At 43.0% G+C, this 7454-nt stretch overlaps 1 pseudogene; it reads left to right on the top strand.

Moving 5' to 3' along the window:
- The first annotated feature begins 3843 nt into the window (after window positions 1-3843).
- LOC120323946 lies at window positions 3844-6147 on the top strand (annotated as a pseudogene).
- Window positions 6148-7454: the final 1307 nt, after the last annotated feature.

Genomic DNA, 7454 nt, shown 5'->3' with positions numbered 1-7454 from the left:
AACACTCACCCCACTATTTTCCTTTCATCATTCGTTTGTTCATTCGTTCATTATACACAAACTCACCCCACTATTTTCCTCCCACTCATCTATCTACTTAACTAATTATCCTAATCACCTACCCTCCCTCTTTCAACCTCATTACCCCAACCAACACCTCACCTACATACTCCTCCAATGATTAACCCCAAATCTTCCCTCCCCTCTCAGAAAAAAAGGAATTAAACCTTTATCACCAACTCCCAAAGCTGGTATTTTCATTAAACTATTTCCTGAACCTCCTCCCCCCTAAACTGCCCGAATTGCCCCCCGGGACAACCCTCGCACAAGCTCTAGCACAACAAACAACGTTAACAACAGACCCCAACCTGCAACTAAAAATTGTCCCACCCCCCAAGAATAAAACATAGCCGCACCCTCAAAATCTAACCGAACAAACGAAACACCTCCACTATCCACCGTACCCAACCCTAATCACCGTAACTCGGATAACCCTATAATAAATGCCCCTCCCCCCAACGCTAAAACTAACCCAACACCATACCCCACAACCCGCCAATCCCCCCAAGTCTCAGGAAACGGATCTGCTGCTAATGAAACTGAATATACAAAAACCACTAACATTCCGCCCAAATATACCAAGAACAATACTAACGACACGAAAGACACCCCTAAACTCATCAACCATCCACACCCCACAATAGACGCCAACACTAGTCCCACTACTGCATAATAAGGAGAAGGATTAGAAGCAACTGCTAACCCCCCCAAAACAAAACTAACACTTAAAAAAAGTATAAAATACGTCATAACAATTCCTGCTTGGCCTCTATCCAAGACCTTTGGCCTGAAAAACCACCGTTGTAATTTCAACTACAAGAACATACAACCTTAACAAACTCATCTGCTCCATACAACCAATCAAACTCCTCCTCACACCTCCAACTCCCCAATCAACATATTTTTGTTATCCATTAAATCACCTCCCACGACCAAAAATCCACTAACCAAGCCAATCTCAAACCTACATTTACCAGTTCCACAACTAAAACGTAAACCCCAATAACAACCACTAAACCCAAAATAACTTAGGTTCTTGTAGCTTACAATAAAGCATAACACTGAAGATGTTAAGACGGCTATTACACATACCCAAGGACAAAAAAGACTTAGTCCTAACCTTACAGTTAGTTCTTGCCAAATATATACATGCAAGTATCCGCATTCCAGTGAAAATGCCCTCAATACCTTAAAAAGACAGCAGGAGCAGGCATCAGGCACACCATCCAGATTGTAGCCCAAAACGCCTTGCCTAGCCACACCCCCACGGGTACTCAGCAGTAATTAATATTAAGCAATAAGTGTAAACTTGACTTAGTTAAAGCAACTTATCAGGGTTGGTAAATCTTGTGCCAGCCACCGCGGTCACACAAGAAACCCAAATTAACTTTATACGGCGTAAAGAGTGGTTTTTCATTATCACTTAAACTAAGGCTGAAATGCAACCAAGCTGTTATAAGCATAAGATGCATCTAATACTTCCATAAAATGACCTTAGCTCTATGACCAACAAAACTCCACGAAAGCCAGGACACAAACTGGGATTAGATACCCCACTATGCCTGGCCCTAAATCCTGATGCTTTTGCCACTTAAGCATCCGCCTGAGAACTACGAGCACAAACGCTTAAAACTCTAAGGACTTGGCGGTGCTCCAAACCCACCTAGAGGAGCCTGTTCTATAATCGATAACCCACGATACATCCAACCATCCCTAGCCAAATCAGCCTATATACCGCCGTCGTCAGCCCACCCCTAAACTGAGGGTACAGCAGTGAGCACAATAGCAACCCCCCCGCTAGTAAGACAGGTCGAGGTATAGCCTATGAGATGGTAGAAATGGGCTACATTTTCTAACATAGAAAACCTTACGACAAGAAGTGTGAAATCACTCCTAAAAGGCGGATTTAGCAGTAAAGCAGGATAATGATGCCTCCTTTAAACTGGCTCTGAAGCACGTACATACCGCCCGTCACCCTCCTCACAAGCTATGCCTAATTTTATTCATAATGACTTCTAAAGCTAGAGATGAGGCAAGTCGTAACAAGGTAAGTGTACCGGAAGGTGCACTTAGTCTATCAAGACGTAGCTATAATTAAAGCATTCAGCTTACACCTGAAAGATATCTGTTTGTACCAGATCGCCTTGAAGCCTAGCTCTAGCTCTTTTACCAAATTGTATTAACTAAATCATGCCGCCCACTAAATCAAAGCATTCTCTCATTCAACCTAGTATAGGCGATAGAAAGGTCAACTCAAGACGCGATAGAGATTATGTACCGTAAGGGAAAAATGAAATAGCAATGACAAGCCAAGCATTAAACAGCAAAGACTAATCCTTGTACCTTTTGCATCATGATTTAGCAAGAATTTCCCAAGCAAAACGTCAATTTAAGCTTGCCCCCCCGAAACCCAAGCGAGCTACTTACGAGCAGCTATTCACTGAGCAAACCCGTCTCTGTTGCAAAAGAGTGGGATGACTCGTTAGTAGGGGTGAAAAGCCAACCGAGCTGGGTGATAGCTGGTTGCCTATGAAACGAATCTTAGTTCTCTCTTAATTCACCCCCTAGGACCACACTCAGCCTTCATGAGACGAATTAAGGGTTATTTAAAGGAGGTACAGCTCCTTTAAAAAAGAATACACTCTCCCCCAGCGGATAAATTAAATTGTATCTTCATTGTGGGCCTTCAAGCAGCCATCATTAAAGAGTGCGTCAAAGCTCAACACCTAAAAATCCAAACCTTCTTATGACTCCCTCATCCCCAATAGGCCAACTTATAATAAATAAGAGAATTAATGCTAAAATAAGTAACTAGGGACTCCCTCTATGGCGCAAGCTTACATTATCTCATTATTAACAAACCACAGGATATCTTCTAACCCTAACAAGGCCCTATATCCAAGATTCTGTTAACCCACCTACGGAGCGCCTCTCAAAGATGATTAAAATCTGTAAAAGGAACTAGGCAAATCCAAGGCCCGACTGTTTACCAAAAACATAGCCTTTAGCTAAACCAAGTATTAAAGGTGAAACCTGCCCAGTGACAATACGTTCAACGGCCGCGGTATCCTAACCGTGCAAAGGTAGCGCAATCAATTGTCCCATAAATTGGGACCTGTATGAATGGCTTAACGAGGTCTTAGCTGTCTCCTACAGATAATCAGTGAAATTGATCTTCCCGTGCAAAAGCAGGAATAACTTCATAAGACAAGAAGACCCTGTGGAACTTTAAAATCTGCTACCACCCTCCATAAACAATAACCCTCCACAGGACTCACTCCCCTAGGATTTTATTGGTATGCATTTTTTGGTTGGGGCGACCTTGGAGATAAACTCAACCTCCAAAAACCAGACAACCCATCTTGACCAAGAACTACTCATCAACGTACTAATAGTAACCAGACCCAATACAATTGATTAATGAACCTAGCTACCCCAGGGATAACAGCGCAATCTCCTTCAAGAGCCCACATCGACAAGGAGGTTTACGACCTCGATGTTGGATCAGGACATCCTAGTGGTGCAACCGCTACCAAGGGTTCGTTTGTTCAACGATTAATAGTCCTACGTGATCTGAGTTCAGACCGGAGCAATCCAGGTCGGTTTCTATCTATGCTATAACTCCTTCTAGTACGAAAGGACCGAAGAAGTAAGGCCTATGCCACAAGCACGCCTTCGCACCCAGTAATGAACCCAACTGAATTACTCAGAGCTCTACCATATACCTCTTCCTAGAAAAGGACCGCTAGCGTGGCAGAGCTTGGTAAATGCAGAAGGCTTAAGCCCTTTACCCAGAGGTTCAAATCCTCTCCCTAGCTCCACATTAAACATATGGTAGTTCACTCTGCTCTGACTTACCTCATCATATCATTATCCTATGCTCTATCCATCCTCATCGCCGTAGCATTTCTTACCCTAGTTGAACGTAAAGTCTTAAGTTATATACAAGCTCGAAAAGGACCCAACATTGTAGGGCCATTTGGTCTCCTACAGCCCATAGCAGATGGGGTAAAACTATTTATCAAAGAACCAATCCGTCCATCGACTTCATCCCCCTATTTATTTATAGCTACTCCTATCCTAGCCCTTCTCCTAGCAATTACAATCTGAGTACCCCTCCCTCTACCCTTTCCCCTCTCTGACCTAAACCTGGGAATACTTTTCCTCCTAGCCCTATCCAGCCTAGCAGTTTACTCAATCCTATGATCAGGATGAGCTTCCAACTCAAAATATGCCCTAATTGGCGCCCTCCGAGCAGTCGCACAAACCATTTCCTACGAAGTCACCCTGGCTATTATTCTCCTATCTGTAATTATTCTAAGCGGTAACTACACCCTTAACACCCTTGCTACAACTCAAGAACCCCTTTACCTCATTTTCTCCTCCTGACCTTTAGCAATAATATGGTACATCTCCTCACTTGCTGAAACAAATCGTGCCCCATTTGACCTCACAGAGGGGGAATCTGAACTAGTTTCGGGATTTAATGTAGAATATGCCGCAGGCCCATTCGCCTTATTCTTTCTCGCTGAGTATGCCAATATTATACTAATAAATGCACTCACAACCATTTTATTCCTAAATCCTAACTCACTTAACCTCCCTCAAGAGCTCTTCCCTTTGACTCTAGCCACAAAAACCCTTCTCCTTTCCGCAGGCTTCTTATGAATCCGAGCCTCCTACCCTCGATTCCGCTATGATCAACTCATACATTTACTCTGAAAAAACTTCTTACCCCTAACACTAGCCTTATGCCTATGGCACACCAGCCTCCCCATCTCGTATGCAGGCTTACCCCCCTACCTAAGGCACCTCAAGGAAATGTGCCTGAACCTACAAGGGTCACTATGATAAAGTGAACATAGAGGTACACCAATCCTCTCATTTCCTAGACTTAGAAAAGTAGGAATCGAACCTACACTAAAGGAATCAAAATCCTCCATACTCCCTCTATATTATTCTCTAGTAAGGTCAGCTAATTAAGCTATCGGGCCCATACCCCGAAAATGATGGTTCAACCCCTTCCCCTACTAATGAATCCTCAAGCCAAATTAATCTCCACAATAAGCTTACTCCTGGGGACCTCTATTACAATTTCAAGCAACCATTGAATAACAGCATGAGTCGGTTTAGAAATTAATACTCTAGCTATTCTCCCCTTAATCTCTAAAAACCACCACCCACGAGCCATTGAAGCCTCTACTAAGTATTTTCTAACCCAAGCAACCGCATCCACACTGCTCTTATTTTCCAGCATGACCAACGCATGATTTTCTGGCCAATGGGATATCACCCAACTGCATGGCCATTACTTCATAGCATCAATTGCAATTTCTATCAAACTAGGCTTAGTCCCATTCCACTTCTGATTTCCAGAAGTCCTTCAAGGTTCTTCCATAACAACATGCCTCCTACTGGCCACAATCATAAAATTTCCACCAATTACCTTATTTTATCTTACCTCCCCATCACTTGACTCTACCCTCCTATCCCTAATAGCTATCGCTTCAGCAGCCCTAGGAGGTTGAATAGGACTTAATCAGACACAAACTCGTAAAGTCTTGGCTTTCTCATCCATCGCTCATCTTGGATGAATAACTATTATTCTCAACTATAACCCCAATCTGACCTTAATTACCTTCTATCTCTACACTATCACAACTTCCGCTATCTTCTTCATTCTTAACACAACCAACACCTTTAAATTATCCACCGTGATAACCACATGAACTAAGATCCCCTCATTATCTACAATTTTTATACTCACCCTCCTCTCCCTCGCAGGTCTCCCTCCTCTGACAGGATTCCTACCTAAATGATTAATTATTCAAGAACTGACTAAACAAGAATTGACTATAACAGCCACAACTATTGCCTTACTCTCCTTACTCGGACTTTTCTTCTACCTACGCCTAGCCTACTGTGCAACCATCACACTACCCCCAAACTCCACTAACTATATAAAACAATGGCAAACTAACAAACCAACCAACCCCCTAACCACAACCTTCACTACTCTATCAATTTTACTCCTACCACTATCCCCCATAATATTCACAATCCCCTAGGAACTTAGGTTATTCAAACCAAAGGCCTTCAAAGCCTTAGATAAGGGTTAATCCCCCTTAGTTCCTGCTAAGATCCACAGGATATTAACCTGTATCTCCTGAATGCAACTCAGATGCTTTAACTAAGCTAGAACCTCTTCCTAGACAGATGGGCCTTGATCCCATAAAACTTTAGTTAACAGCTAAATGCCCTAACCAACAGGCTTCTGCCTACCAGATTCCGGCGCATATCTAATGCACATCAATGAGCTTGCAACTCAACATGAACTTCACTACAGAATCGATAAGAAGAGGAATCAAACCTCTGTAAAAAGGACTACAGCCTAACGCTTCAACACTCAGCCATCTTACCTATGACTTTCATCAACCGTTGATTATTCTCCACCAATCACAAAGATATCGGCACACTCTACCTTATTTTTGGTGCATGAGCTGGTATAATCGGCACAGCCCTAAGCCTTCTTATTCGAGCAGAATTAGGACAACCGGGAACCCTTTTAGGTGACGACCAAATCTATAATGTAATCGTCACCGCACATGCCTTTGTTATAATTTTCTTCATAGTAATACCCATTATAATCGGAGGGTTTGGCAATTGACTAGTTCCATTAATAATTGGTGCCCCCGATATAGCATTCCCTCGAATAAATAATATAAGCTTCTGACTTCTTCCCCCATCCTTTCTCCTACTCCTAGCATCCTCTACAGTAGAAGCCGGGGCTGGAACAGGATGAACAGTATACCCACCCCTAGCTGGAAATCTAGCCCACGCAGGCGCATCAGTAGACCTCGCCATCTTCTCTCTTCACCTAGCAGGTGTCTCTTCTATTCTCGGAGCAATCAACTTTATCACTACGGCAATTAATATAAAACCACCTGCCCTTTCACAATACCAAACCCCCTTATTCGTTTGATCCGTCTTAATTACTGCAGTATTACTTCTCCTCTCTCTACCAGTCCTCGCCGCTGGCATTACAATACTCCTAACAGACCGTAACCTAAACACCACATTCTTCGACCCTGCAGGAGGCGGAGACCCAATTTTATACCAACACTTATTCTGGTTTTTCGGCCATCCAGAAGTCTACATTCTTATCTTACCAGGATTCGGAATTATCTCCCATGTCGTAGCCTACTACGCTGGAAAAAAAGAACCTTTTGGCTACATAGGCATAGTCTGAGCCATACTATCCATTGGCTTCCTAGGCTTCATTGTATGAGCTCATCACATATTCACAGTTGGAATAGACGTAGACACCCGAGCCTACTTTACATCCGCCACCATAATTATTGCAATTCCTACTGGCATTAAAGTCTTCAGCTGAC

This window comes from Pipra filicauda, unplaced genomic scaffold (assembly GCF_003945595.2).
Source record: "Pipra filicauda isolate LSUMZ 115617 unplaced genomic scaffold, ASM394559v2 scaffold385_size793830_pilon, whole genome shotgun sequence".
In the NCBI taxonomy this organism is placed as follows: Eukaryota; Metazoa; Chordata; class Aves; order Passeriformes; family Pipridae; genus Pipra; species Pipra filicauda.
This window is presented reverse-complemented; position numbering and strand designations above follow the sequence as displayed.